The following is a 15266-nucleotide window of genomic DNA, read 5'->3' as shown; positions in this document are numbered from 1 at the left end:
ATTTAGAAAATGTCTTCTCAACTATATCTCGTGTTGCTATAGCAATGTTATAATAGTGCCTTATTAATAGCAAAGTACCTAAATGTTTCTTAAAAATCTGTGCAAATTTGTGCAATAAGTTTATAATGTCAGTACTGGTAACAAGCTTAAGAATCTGAAGACACTAGCCCCTTTGATTTGGGATGCATTAAACCATCATAGAATGGTGTCGTACAACAGAAAAAGTTTTGTAGATGACCAGAAAAGACTACTTCTATCTTGAATTCCTATTTAGATGTATCAGCTGTATTCCCTGCTCTACACATCCTTTTCTGTTCGTAGTGTTCCCTAAGTAGTTTTATTGCTTTAAGTGATGCCTAGCTATGTCATCCCCTGTTAGAATGTCAATTACAAAATGATTTGTTACCTCTATGCCATGTGCCATTTTTTATTTTTATTTTTTACTTTTGATTCTTATCCTTCCCGGTGTATTTGTCGGTACATAAACCCCTGGAACTGAATTGAACCTAGTGGGTATTTAACCACCCGGAAATGAATTGAACCTAGCCATCAAACACAGTAGCATTCCTCTACCTTTGGCCAAAGAATCTAATTTTTTTTTTCTTTCTGTAGCATTTCCTATTCCTGTTACTGAATATAATAATGAATAACGGCAGGTGAGTTGTCACACTGCATGAGAAGTTAGTAAACTTTTCACACTCTTCACAAAAATCTTTTGAATGTCTACCATTGCTTTGAGATCATGTCCTTTAGGAAGCAAAAAGACCACCATGACCAGAAAAACAGTTTGTTCTGAGCCCTTAAAAGCAGTTATTTCAATCTTTATTCATAGGAGTTATTGCAATCTTGATGTTTGCTGTTGTGGCCATTAGAATACAATACTTTGTGAACTAGCCCACTTTTTCCAGATTTTCATTACTTATTTTTCATACTCTGTGGTACATCTGTAAGAAAGTAAGGCAAAAGAAAAAAAAAGTAGGAAAAAAAAGAGAAAAACTTCATGCCATGACTCATTGATTTATCCAAATTCATAAAGCTCAATAGTAAAGGGTAGTACCTTTTTCTGTATTGAAAACAGGCAGTCAGAATATAGTGTTGATAATAGTCTCAGTGAGTCTACTCACTATTTGAAAAGTTAAGTACTTAATAAGATAAATGTGTTTAATTTTGTCTTGCAAGATTTTACACATTAACTAGAAGACATTTAAATCTGTTCCTTAGAACAGGACAGCTTTTCAGAAATGTCCTTCTGACTGATCAGACTTTTTTTAAACATTGCTGTTCTTTTAATTTTATAGTAAAATCACTCTACTGAATTTTTCAGTGATTTTATTTAACAATTTGTCGTTTGGCTTAGATTTTTCCCCTTATGTCCAGGACGTTGTCACATGGTTTCTGAAGGTGATGATCAGACACTCTATTTAAATAATAATAATAATAAAGTAGTGATGGTATGCAAAATGATTATTTTCATCTTCATGGCTTTCAAGTTAAAATTCCAAATAATCAGCACATGTGATGATTAAGGTTGATTGATGATTAAGATCACTAAGGTGGTATATGTTTGTGATTGAGGACTTGCAGAAGGAAGAAGGAAGAATTTCTGTCTGACAGGTATCAAATTTCTTCTATGGTAACTTTAGATACTTATTCTTTAGATTTGCTTTAAAAGTTTTCTACAAATTTAATAATCCTGGTTTATCAGTAGATTCTGGTTCAGATAAAATTCCTAGTGCTCAGGGAATTGCTCTTGTGTGTTCTTAGATCTTTGTTCAGTTGGTTTTCCGCACCCTCTGTCTAATCTCTGTAGTTTCTTCATTTCTCGAGGGCAGATCTTTTTGAAAAAGATGTTGCTTATATGATCACTTCTATGAGGTATGTCATTTATGTTATGGAGCCTTAATTATTTTAAATTGCAGTTAAGTTCATTCTCTCTTGATTTGCCTAAGTTTTTATTCTGCTTTGTGTGTTTTCATTTTTCATGAAGCTTTTTTATGATGCTGTTTTCTCCATGGAATTAAGTCATATTTCAGTTACTGTTTAATCTAAAGGTTACCCATTACCTTCAGTGCAATTCAGGGGCAATTTAAATACTTTGTCATTCTTTTTTCTTTTGAAATTCAGAGAATTAGAGGTAAAAAATCAGTTGTCAATTATTGACTTAGCTGATGAGCACTGCAGTGTATTCAATTTCACTTTTTTTCTCAGTCTTCATATTTGCACAGTTTCTGAAGACTTACTAAAATTTCACACATTTGAAAAGATATGAGTATTCATCTGGACATGCATGTCAAAAGTGTATTTTTCTTTGTTATTTCATTTCTATTTTATTTGGAGATTCCAAGTCATCCTTTGAGATCAGAAATTTTGGCTTGTGAACTAAATGATCAATTATGTACTATGAATAGTCAATATGAGCAATTTGCAAACAATGCAGAAGATTGTGGCATGCTTACATAGAAGTAATTTACTGTATGCCTACAAATACAGAAAATCTGTTCACAAATGATTCATGAATGCTAACCTTATAGTGAATCTTATTTGTAATGTGTAATTTGACCTGGTATACGTGATATCAAATTCCAGCTGACTTTGCTTAGCCTTTTTGTCAGACTTAATATTCAAGCTTCCCTTAATGACAGCAAAATGGATTTTATTTTAGAGATCAACCTTCATAAACTGTTTCCATTTTAACTGAATGACTGCTCTATCCAGCTGCATCCTACGTGTTCTTCACTCACAGTGTATGTAATTCCTATCCTTTAATATAATTAACTCATTCACTGTTATTTCAGAACCCTCTGCATTTTCATTTCCAGTCATAATACATCTGCATCCTTCAGCTGATTATATGCAAGCACCTAATGCAGCCAAAACCGTGTGTCTGGACTGCACTAAGGATAGTGGAATAGTGAAGTCTGTAGGAGGACTCTGTATCTGTTTGCTATTGGTGTGGCGACTATAGTTGCTCCACTGCCTCTCTGAAGTGTTCTGATGCCGTGTGGGCCACATAGATCTCTCAAGTGTGGGTCATGTTCTGCATCTGCATCTCCTTTCTCATCAAAAGTTGATTACATGTACACCCTGGGATAAGTACAATATTGCGATACTTGGTGGGGTCTAAATTGGGGATTGCATTTCCAGGCTATATTTACTAAGGAAAACTGAAATGGGTAGTTGGAAGTTTTCAACAGACAGCTTTTAGAGATTCTGTGCTGGTCTGCGGCTGGTTTTTTTTTATGTAGTTTGGCCTGTGATTCTCTAAAAAGGCATTCAAGGATATTTCTGTAATTGGGAGACAAAACTGCAGGGAGCTATCTGGTAGGAAATGGAATTTTGTAATGGCCAATAAAACATTCTTATATGCTGTAAAATGACTGAATTTATTATGCCACAAATTGTTAGGAAACGGTATATTTATTAGAATTACTGTACTCAATATGAATATTACTTTTTAGATATCATAGCAGCTATTATCTCTCCTAGTAATTTTTTTATGTTAAAGAAAAACTACTGTCAGTAGCAATTTTGCATAGAAAAACAAAATGCTTTTGAAACAAAAAGCACTTGGCATCTAGAAAATTGCTGATTACAACAATATTTCTTTTGTGTAGGATAATGTTACCAACATGACTTGTGTGCCAATAGTAGCATTTTCAGGAATCTTTTGTGATCACACATTACAAAAAGAGTTGGCAATGGCATTTCTGACTTCCAAATCTTTAAATGTTGACAAACACAATCCTAGCCATTGTTTTGTTGTGCCTATATAAATGTATATATGCAGGCATACTCTGTTAGCATGTATGTTGATCAAACACTGTTCTATGCGGGTAGTAGTTTTTTTAAATGAAACAGGCATACCTAGCTGCTATGCTCCCTTTGTAACAAGTGCTGTTCACATAAGGGAAAGAACATACTTCCTGCATCTTACATGCTTGTTCTGTGGGTGTCAGAGAGTGAGGGAAATGAGGGAAGAGAAGGTGAAATAGGGTTCCTTTTTTGTTTGTTTGACTGTTTGTTACTTAAGCTTTAATTATCTTGAAAACTTAACTGGTTCCTCTGGTAATAGGTGGACAGGGTCTGATGCTCAAAAGGGGCATGGTGTGGCAACTAGACATGAAAATCTATGAGACAGTACTTCTGTGATTCTCCTCTGCTTCCTCTGTACCTCCCACTGGACATCCTTAACAGGTGAACAAAACCCAGTTCAGTTCAACTTTCTGTGATGGATATATGCATACATATGTGACTTAAAAAAGTAGCCACAATGTATCATTACTTAACATTAGAGCACCTCTGAAATAACAAAAGAAAAAATGCAACCCTGATATTCAGTTATTACACAGTTAATGTTTGAAACCACTTCCTCCATTCCCTGTGGCTCAGCAACAGTTGGCAATATCCATATGAAAATCTAGAGGAACATAAGTTAAAAATAAAAATAATCAATACTCATTTATCATTTAATATATTACTACTCTCTCAAATTCTGGAAGAGTGCTTGATATAATCAGCTGAAGATATATCAGGATAATTTAATACATTAATAGTTAGAGGCTCTAACTGAAGCTTCAGTTTCTTTCTGGGCTTGATTATAGATCTGTAAAATATTTATTTCCAGCTACATTAATTGGTAATTTGGCAGGAAAAAAATACAGCAAATTAACCTTTAATAATCATCTTTTACTGAATGTGTTTGTATCTTCTGATCTGAGTATAAAAAGACAGAAAGTGTTAAGTGTACTAACCCTAGTCCACAGAGTACGCTACTGAAACTGTGCCCCTGGGACCCCTGTCTGGACCCCAGCTCTGGAACCAAATGCTGTGTCCCATGGTGCTAACTCACTTAGGTGTTGTCTTAACTTCGGTTGACTTGACTGTTCCTGAATTCAGCCTTGCACCTAATTGTTTGGCTTCTTCTAGACTCGGCTTGAAAAATTGGTTGGTGAGTCAGATGGTGAGGCCACAGAGTGAAACACACCTTTAGGAGTCAGGCACCAACTACGTTTTTTTGGTCAGCATATGGAGTTTGATGGGTCTGAGTTTGAGACTAGGTCTGTGGATCCATGCGTTAAAGTCCTGCTGAGTCTAGGAAGCCATCTGGATCCAATGAAACCCATGGAGTCTTGCCATGGAACTGGTGTATTACTTACTGGGTTGGTTCCTTTTACTCCAGAATTCATCAGAGCTCCTGCCCATGTGCCCACCGATCTGCACATGTACTATGGTTTCACTGTTGAAATGGACCTTACTGAGGTTTCTTCTCTGTTGATAACAAAATTAGTGAGTTCTCCCAGCTGGAGGAGAACAGGATGGAATGCCATCCTTGTTTATTTCAGTGACCTCTGCATGCTGGGAAGGAAGTTCTACCCAAAAGTCTATGTCAGGTCAGCCTTTAGGCAAATTGGGTGTCTCCTGAATCCAGCCATAGGCCAGTTTGTTTTATGTTTATGTGCAATCCTTGCTTGTTCAGCCTATACCTGCCCAGTTGATAGGTTCTGATACCAGACTTGATCATATCACAGTGCCTTCCAACAGACGCATGAAAACTAATGCTGTAGCTCCTGCTCGCCCAAAATCTAGCCAAGTCCCCAGGGCTTGGGCTCTGGAGTGGGCTTTATAGGAATGTAAAGATACATAGTTAATCAGCTTCTGTAGGGGCTTAAGGATGTGTGGTAACTGCCTCATGACCCCTGCAGGTCTGGACCTTAAGCTGGCTATTCAGGCCCTTTTAAAACAGACTATATTCTTGACAGAAGTCAGTTGGTGCTGAACCAGGTAAGGTATCTGTCATCAAACACTCAATGTCTCTGTTTCATATCTGTGAGAGACTGTACTTCCCCCTAACTCGTGTGTAATTAAAATAGCAACTGTAAACATGATGGCTAGAGGAAGAGGACAGAGATATTATATATACTTCAAAAACTTAGGAATGCATTTAAAGAATACATTTAGAGTTGAGACCAAGCCACTTCCTTAAGGCCCAGAAAATGCATTCCCCTATATAGCTGTGACGTTAAGAAAATGATAAGAATCAGATTAGTTCAAAACATGGTGTCGCTCATAATATCTAGCCTCAAGTAGACTACTTCTATGTGTAAGTAGCATTACTCACATTGAGAATTTTTGATGGAGTGGACTTATTTGCATGGGGAGGCACAAAAAGATCTACAAATCAGATCTCAAACAATCCTTCTTTTCCCAAGATTACAGTAGATTTTCAGAGTTCTATAACGGTGTATATTTGGCATGAAACATCATTTCATGTGTAGTGACTAAAGTTTCAGTCTCTCCAGTCCCTTCATTCATACCTAACAATCCAGCTGTGGTGATTTTTTGAAACACTTAGTTCTAAGACAGACGAAAACCAGTATGCTTTCTAGTAGATGGGAGCTTTCCAACAGTGTCAACTTCTTTATCGAAATCTCTATTTTTCCTGTCATTGTGGACAGATTCCATTCAGTGTTAGTAACCTAACCTTTCAGCAAAGTAATGTGGAGTATGAAAACATCCACTTTTGGATTTATCTTCTGCTCCGGGGCTTTAAGATCTTGTAGTATAGTTTGTAGAAAGATCTAAACATACTGAAGTGTCTCTTCCTTATGCAGACATGTACTGTGTGCTAAAGCCTTTGAACCTCTGAAAGAGGAATGTCTAGTTGGAGTTTGTCTTCTGGATGTGCCTTTCACAAATTATGGACACATGTAAAGTTATTCTGATTCTCCTTTACCTTCTCTGTGTAGCAGATGATGAAGAGGTAGGAGAAAAGAGAGAAAAAGCTGGCATTTGCCCTATATACATACATGTATGTGTGTATATATGTGTGTATATATATATATATATATATATATAAAAACAGAATAATGCCAAGGCTGTGGGGACAGTTCATCTTCCTTTGTTTTAAGGAAAGAAATTCATTTCCTTGGAAAGGGATTTCAGTATTTTTCTGTGCCAGAGGGTATTCCCTGGGGAGCTGGGATTCTGCTTGTTGAAAAGGTTCTGTCTAGTGCATACATTGAAAGGACATGACCTAGTGAGCTCTTGTCAAGTGTGTTAATTCATTCAAAATAAGGAGGCCCTTCTAACAGGAGATAAATCTGTGTGTTTGATGAAGACATGATTAGTTCTCTCTGCAAGGCAGCTGTCAGTCTCTGACATCAGTGGAGAAGGAAGCTGTGCTATCCAGAGATGAGATCTGTGAATGATCAGCTATGCATCTTGGGGACATAAGAGAAATGGGCATCATTCTGGGAACTGAGTGAAGGAGTGGACAGCAGCAGATGGGCCACAAGTCTGGCTCATGTTTGGTGAAGGGCTTTCACTGACAAACAGTAATATAATAGAGAAGCCTGTCTCTAATTATATTGTACAATTGTCCATTTTGAAATTTCACATGGCTTGGGGGATAAAGTCAACTGCAGATGTTGAAAGGCATACAGTCTGTATGTGAAGTGCTTAAATTGTAATGGCAAAGAGGGTATCTTGTGCAATTAGTGGATTACCATCTTGAAATCTTTGGTGTCCCAAAATTGAAGGACAGGAGAACAAAGCATTTGGAATTTCACAAGACAATGGAAGATATGACAAAAAAATATTTTCTTGAGGAGACTTTAGTCTCAACTAAAATGCTATGGAAGAGAATAAAGCAGGAGAACTATCTCTAGCAGTCGGCAAGGATGAAAGAATATGAGAACAGAATATATTAATAATTATTCAGCAAACATATGTGGGAACGCAGGTCTGACTGACTAACCCGAACGAAATGGTTAGCAATTAAAAAATTAATTAGTGTTATCCTTGTGTGGTAGGTGACCAGAGCAAACACTCCATCCCAAAACTATGGGACTTGGATGGACTTTCAAAAAGAAATTTAGGACTATATTTCTCTATTTAGGATATGACAAAGAAGTAATATTTCTTCTTTCTCCACACACCGTCTTCTAACTAACATATAAAAGACAAGAATTCCCCAAATGGTCTGGGAGCAGGTGAAGGAAAACCTGATGGCTAGACTTCCTCCAATAGCTGGGAATGATTAAGGAAGAGCACATTACCTTCACCATTCAGTATCTGCCAGATTGTTACTGGGTAAGCTAAAGTAGAAAAGTTGTATTTTAATAGGTCCTATTCTTTTTATGTTTGTGTATTTACATGTCTGGGGCAGTTGCAGTAGGTGATAATCCAGAGAAACAGCATGGGGGAGGTGGAAGAACTAGATCAAAGGTACATGGCAAATATTAGGCAATGCTATTATTAGCAAGTTAAATAAATAACCAATATTGAATGAACTTATTACAAAAATTTATAAGCATACAGTTATATTTGAATGAGATAATTGCACCATACTGGGACATAACTGTGTATGTATCAGAAGGCTGAAGTGAGAACTCAATTATTTTTATCTTGCCAGTTTATTATGCTTTAAGTTTCTTACTCCCTGTGTAATCCAAGTTAATTCAACGTGCAACACATAATTCGTAACAGCTTTAATGTACTTGTCTGTATCTTTTTTTTTTTTTTTTTCATAATTGAATGTTGGCTTTTCCCCTGCAGCAAATACAAAGGTTTTCTATTATGGATACTTACAGTATAACAAAGCATAATATTTTTCCAGATCTGGTGGTATTTACACTGGAGTTTGGAGTATCAAAAGCAAGTTGTAACACTTAGAGTAATTATGAATAGATATGTGATGATATACAAACCTGAGAACAGCAGGGAAATACTCTTCTTTGCAGTATATGACGTACAGCTACACAAAAATTGCTCGACTGAAAAACACAAATCTCCAGGCCGTTTGTTGTACTGAATTTGAGTGAACAATTTTACTGGATTACAACATGTGCTAAGACTTCAGCCAATCAGATATTGTTAATGTCTTTAATATGTTGATTACTGGCAGTATTTTTTTCATTGAATTCTGCAAATAGTGCAGCCAACCAATCTGATTGTCAGTGTTTGAAATGTTTTTTTTTGTTGGTTAGTTTTGATGAGAGTCAAACTTTCTTGCGTATTTTCCCTGAATGAATAAGTATACTTCACAGAACAAAGATTATAGTGCAGGTAGATTAAAAAAATAAAAATAAAGGTAGCCCCCCTAAAATCTAATTTTATATCTAAATTTTTTAAGGTTTAAAAAAAATGGTACCGCTATTTAATGCCAATATTTACTACCTTCTGAAACAGTTTTTTAGTGCTGCTGGCAAGGCCATATATCAGGCCTACAAACAGAACTAGAAAACATTAAAAATGTGAATGACTATTCCTCGAAAAACGTTTGCACTATTTATATTAAGTCTAATAATGAAAACCTTTGACAGCAAAACCAGTCCAATTCATACTAAAGTGATTCACACTGAAGAAATATTTCTGTGGAAAAGATGAACAGAATAGCCAGAAAGAAATTTCTAACAGCTATGAAGACTGTAAGAAAAAGCATGCACTGTGGCAGTAGAAAACAAATTGCCAGCTATTGTAAATCCTATTATTTTCTCAATGTGCCTAAATAACGTACTACCAGGACTCCCACTGACATTGCTGGCGTAGAAATAGAATATTATTGTGAATGCATTTTCAAAATGTTATAGAAGCCAATAGGGTCCACATAATTGCCTATAAAATATGCAATATAAGCTATCAAGCGTTCCATCTCCTTTGATGTCAAAAAACTTGTTTTTCCCTTCTTCTGTCTTGCACAGTACACCTGATTTTTTTGGTAAGGCCCCTGTTTTATCACAGTAAAAATAAGTACATGTGACTAGTGCATATCAGGTTTAGAAGATGTCTTTCTTTCCACCTGATTTCTATTTGACTCGTGCAGTCTGCTGCAGTTTTGACATGTTTCAGTTTTGTCACCAGACTTTTCGTTACATGAAGCATATTGTGACAAAATGTCACGTCTTAGCTGAGCAATATGTCCATCCCTTCATGCTTACCCATGAACTGTTGGAGATGATTCCAGGTCAGTTGTCTGCAATACCAAACAGGTGATGTTGAGCACTGCAGTGATACTGAGCAAAGTTTTTTCTGAAGATCTGTAGTAAAAAAAAAGTGTCTTGGCTATATCTGTCATATTTATGAAAATTCTTTCCTCTCCCAATGCTAAAATATTGTTTTTTATATTGGTAGTTTTTAAAATAAGTGAGAGGGATTTTTTTTTTTAATTCCATTTTTCTACGCTATAGTTAGGTTGGAGTAAGTAATGCTTCATAAGACAAACAGTTCCTTTTATTGGTAACACATTGACGAAGATATGTACACATGTATACATGCATGCACGCACACATTGTGCATTTATCCGCTAGAAAACTAAGCTTGCATTGTAACATTTTGAAGAATTACTGAGTTATTTAAAAGCTTTAATGATCAAAACAGTTTGAAGATTTAGATTCTGAAGTGATCAGGAAAATAATGATTTTTGCAATAAAAGTGGAAGCAGACTCAAAACACAGACAAGTATGTAGCAAGATTTTGGTTCTTCGATAGATTTGTAAATTCAGTTCTTTCAACTCAATTGTTTTTGCTGTTCTATGATGCTAGTCTATATGTTAGCATTCACCATGGGAGTTTCACACTGTATTACCTGATATGATTTTTAAAAAAGTTTGCATCCAATGTTTCAATCGTTTGCTTGAAACTTTAAAAATAAGATTAAGAAACTGCTACTAATGGTAAAATTTAGGCTATTTCAAATCCTTATTATAATTGTTCTGATATGGGTTTCTTACACGATCCTAGAGGTTTAAATTTTCCAGCTTTTTACTTTAACTTACCCTAGAAATTGGATGGGAAAAGCAAACTTAAAATTGTTCTTTAGAATAGCCAGGTAACTTGTTTGAGTTATAATGACTGTTAACTTAATGACTTTAGTAGTTCACATTTCTCCATAATTTCCAGTGTAGAAGCTTTAATGTCATTGTCAAGGAGTTGAAAGAAATGAGCTTTCTCTAGTGGTGGCTGATTTTTATTTGGTCCAAGTGCAAAAAGCCTTACATTTACAATTCTTGCTTTGTAATTTTAACATGAATAATTTGTTGAAGTTAAAGTTTAAAGTCTTCCCATGAGTATTTGCTACAGGGAGTTGGGGCTGTGTGAAAACATCATACATATTAACACTTGTGAATATTGAGAATTGGCAGCACTGTGTTTGAGATAAGTTTTTACAATATGAATTTCCAGAATAATCTCAATAAATTTGTCATTATGATTGTCAAGCCTGTAAAAACTTTCTAACAGAAACGTACATGAAATCTTTTATGTGAAAGTATATTTCCATGTGGAATTTCATGCAAAATCATATAAAGATTTGAAGAAAAAATCTTGCTACGGTTGTAGGTAGGTAGAGTTTTGATAAATTCTGTAATCTCCAAGATTATTCTGTCTGTTTGTGCATCTGAGTCTGTGTAGTAAGCACATGCTTGTACTACAGTGCTACCTTCCTTTGCTTTGCTAAAATCTGATCTCCTGTTTACAGTGAAATTTTCATAGAATACACATTTTGTTAAAATCTTGGGGGAGAGATAAGTGCTAGCCTCACGGCAAACTCAGTGAAATTTTCTCATTGTGTAGCTCACATTTCTCAGCATGCTTATGCAATTTGGAGCATTTAATACAGTCCCTACAGCACACCTGAGGGAAGTGCAAATATTCACATAAATGGCAGTATGCATGTGGTAACAACTTCATAATAGACAGATAACAGGCTTTCAATATGCAAAGTGTAATACATTTTAAGTTGAACGATAACAATTTCACAGCCCATTCAAAAAAAAAAAAAATTAGTAGCGTAAGTTTCATGCTGCTCATCAAATTAATCACAAGCCACACGATTCATCTTTTACAGCAGATCTTGTGCTCCTTTATGTTGCTGGAACATTATGAGCCAAGTTCCGTACATTCCGTGTCACATCTTATGTTTCAGAAAATACACGTTATGTTGCTGCTTAAAAGCTTCATGGAGAAAGAGTGCTAAATCCTGTAACACAAACTTCGGAGGATCAGTATGAATTTCACTGAGCAAGACAATCTGCACTATGTAGAATAGATCGGACGCTCTACAGCTGAGTGAAACCTTAACTATATGGATAGAGTCAAAATAAATGACATGAGATTATGTCATACTAGTACTTCTAGGAACATCAAACATGTACCAGCAATTTTCTCGTATACCAGCTGCAAAAATTCATTGATTTTTACATTCTTGTACATCCCACACCTGCAAGTGTACACGCACATCTGCCCACCTGCAATTTCTTTATATTATTTATTTATTTATTTAAAGAGAGACAAAAATTGCAAAAAGACAGAGTCATGAGAAATCCAAGTAGTCCAGATGGCAGTCAAGTAGTGTTTGGATTAGGAAGTGGAAAGCCACTACAATACATTTACATGCAGTTAGCTAATGTATCAAGCAAATTTCATCAGGTTAGTAATACTGGTAACAAACAATGCAAATTCAACAAGTATAATGAATAATTCAGAGCATACACTCAGTGCAAGCATTCCTGCACAATTTTCTAGCTTGACACAAATGCAAATTTTATAGCGTTTGTACAACAGAAGTTTCACAGCATAAAAAACTCATATTCAATAAATGAAAATTATCTCACAGAGACATTCTACACAATTTAGCTTAATGTGCAAACTGTGTTTTGCAAAGCTTGCATGTATAATAGCTCCATCAGTTGGTCGTCTGTAAACCTTAAACCTTGACTTTAGTTCTCTATTGGTATGGTTTAATATATAGAATCAAGAAGTGCCTGCTTGAAAAGGATGTCACCTGTTCACTAGCAGTTCTTTCACATGTATGCTCTGAACTTATTTGCTCCTCCTGCAACTTTTGCAATCTTGGTAGAAGACAGATTTTGAAGAGAACATAATGAAATGTGTGCCATACAACATATTTGCAATTTATGTTGTGCAAATTTCTTCATGACTTGATATAAATTTGCCAACCAAACAGGCACACTCTCAAAGATAAAACTGAGGATTTAAAATAATAATAATAATAAAAAGCATGTATTTATTATTGGCATCTACTTTAACTGTGGAGATACAAAGCTGTCTTATCAGTATGTAATCTTGTCACCAGCCTTGCTAGCTTCTGGTTCTCTCTGACTAGTAATTCTGAAGAAGCAATGAGACATACTAGAGTGCGTTTTGTCCTGTCAGCTAGCCAAAGGATTAGAGTTGGAGTTGCTATTCACCACCCAACCTTAGCATCAAAAAAAGTTTTTTTTTTTTTTTAAAGAAAAACAAAAACCAAAAACTGAAACTGCAGTTTGAATTTGCTCATGTCAATTGGAACTCCCAGTGGGTGTGACAATCATGAGATAATCAGCTTTAGAGGATTATAGGACCCCAGGGGTGTGATTAGCTCAGGTTGGCCAAGCCCTCTGTCACAAATTAATTCAGAAATGAATATTTGCATTCCAATATTGCATCTTAGTGGAAATGATTTCCAGCCTAAGAAACTTTTTTTTTTTTATGAAAAGCAATTCATATTGCACAAGACAATTGTCAGCTGTGGCTAATGAAATGTGAGATGATTAAGCAATAAGGATCTGAATTTTGTGTGATTTACTTCTGCCAATGATCTTTCAATGCAGAGAACATGCTCATTGTTATTTTTTGTCAGTCTTTTTCCTGCACTTTTGTTAAATTCTTGATGGAATGTTTTCAATTCATTTGATTCTATGGCTGACAATCAGATAACTTTTCCTTCCATAATTAGCAATTATCAACAGTACAGAAATACTGAATGCTGTTGGGTTCGCATAATAAAGAGAAAGCAGAAGTGATGGTAGCAAGTTTGCTGAACTGAAAATACATCTTTTGTGCACTTGACAGCTATTTGGGCATTTGAAATGGTCCTACATACTTAGAGATGCTCTAGTGAAATGGCCTATATGTCTGACAGTTACAGTAAATCCAAGCAGGCAAAATTGCCATCTGACACAGATTTAGCCAATGTATTTGATAAAGTAGGCCAGAGAAACATAATCTGAAAATGTAGCAGTAATTTAAATCTGTTTTATCAAATAAAGGAAAGTAATTCTGTGCAATGAGAGAAACAGATACAGATTTGTCTGGCTACCTTTTTGCTCTAAGAGAGTTCATTGTATGTACATAGGATAATAGACGAACAGCAACCACGGGGGCTGCTTAGTATGACTTCTGTGTGCACTCTCTCTCTCCTTTATATCAATTTGCCTGCTGGTTACACAATCTGTTCTTCAGTGGTAGCAATTTCTTGGATATATTTTTTCGTAATCTACTTGTTCAGATCATGTATAGCAATTTCCGTGCCTATAAAATGAAGATGATAGTGATGATCACTCTCTAAACAGTAGTTTGAAATTTAGTTACAAAAAGCCTTAAATACCATCAGTGGAGACAATTAATTTTTTTATTTTCTTGCCTGGACTTTTCTTTTAAAATGTTTTTTTCTTCTCTTTGGGAAAAAAAATGTGAATAATTCTGTTCTAGTACTGCCTAAGTGCCCATGTTCCTATCAGAAATTGTTGTTTATCTGAACAAAAATATATTTCTCATTTCTGAACTTTCTGCTTTATCAGTCCATTCTTCTGTCATATCCATAAAATTGTATGTCATCTGTTTATAAAGTGTTGCTCTTCGCTGAATTTTGATAGATTTTTCTGTAATGTTCCTTGGGAGAAAATTTTGATTTTGTTGCTGTTGTTCAATTGTCTCTATTTTCTTCTTAAGTGCTTCAAAGTGTTTAGCAAAATCTGAACTTTTATTTCTTTACCAGTAGTAGCAATAGTTATAGCTGTAGCCCCAATGACAGAAAAGTGGTAACATTGTGTAAAAGCCAATACTTAAGCCTCTTAGCCTGAGCATTAAATTGTCCTGTGAAACGTGGACCTGGAGAAAGGGAAGGAATAGAGATTGGAGTTGATGGGCTTTCACAGACTTTGTTGAATTTTAAGGCGTTAATCCAAAACCTGAAGGTTAGCTGCTACTTTGTTCTTAATATTTGCATTGTTTCCTTAGAGCACTTTTATACTTAATATCATTTATTACCATTTTAAAAGGAAATTTTAATGGAGTGTCTATGTTTCCGTATCCCTGTTGAGATTCTCCTTCCTTAAATCCCTTTGCAACCTCTTTTTCTCTCTTTCGCTATTAATCTCTCCTTGCGTATGCTCACAGCCACTGACCAATTTATTTATTGGTTATACGGTTTTGAGGACTGTGCTTTAAAAAAATGAAAGTCTAAGTGGTGTGGTGCAAACCTTGGC

The sequence above is a fragment of the Anser anser genome (genome assembly GCF_964211835.1).
Source record: "Anser anser genome assembly, chromosome: 6".
Lineage (NCBI taxonomy): Eukaryota > Metazoa > Chordata > Aves > Anseriformes > Anatidae > Anser > Anser anser.
The sequence above is the reverse complement of the archived record's forward strand: the minus strand, read 5'-3'. Positions refer to the sequence as shown.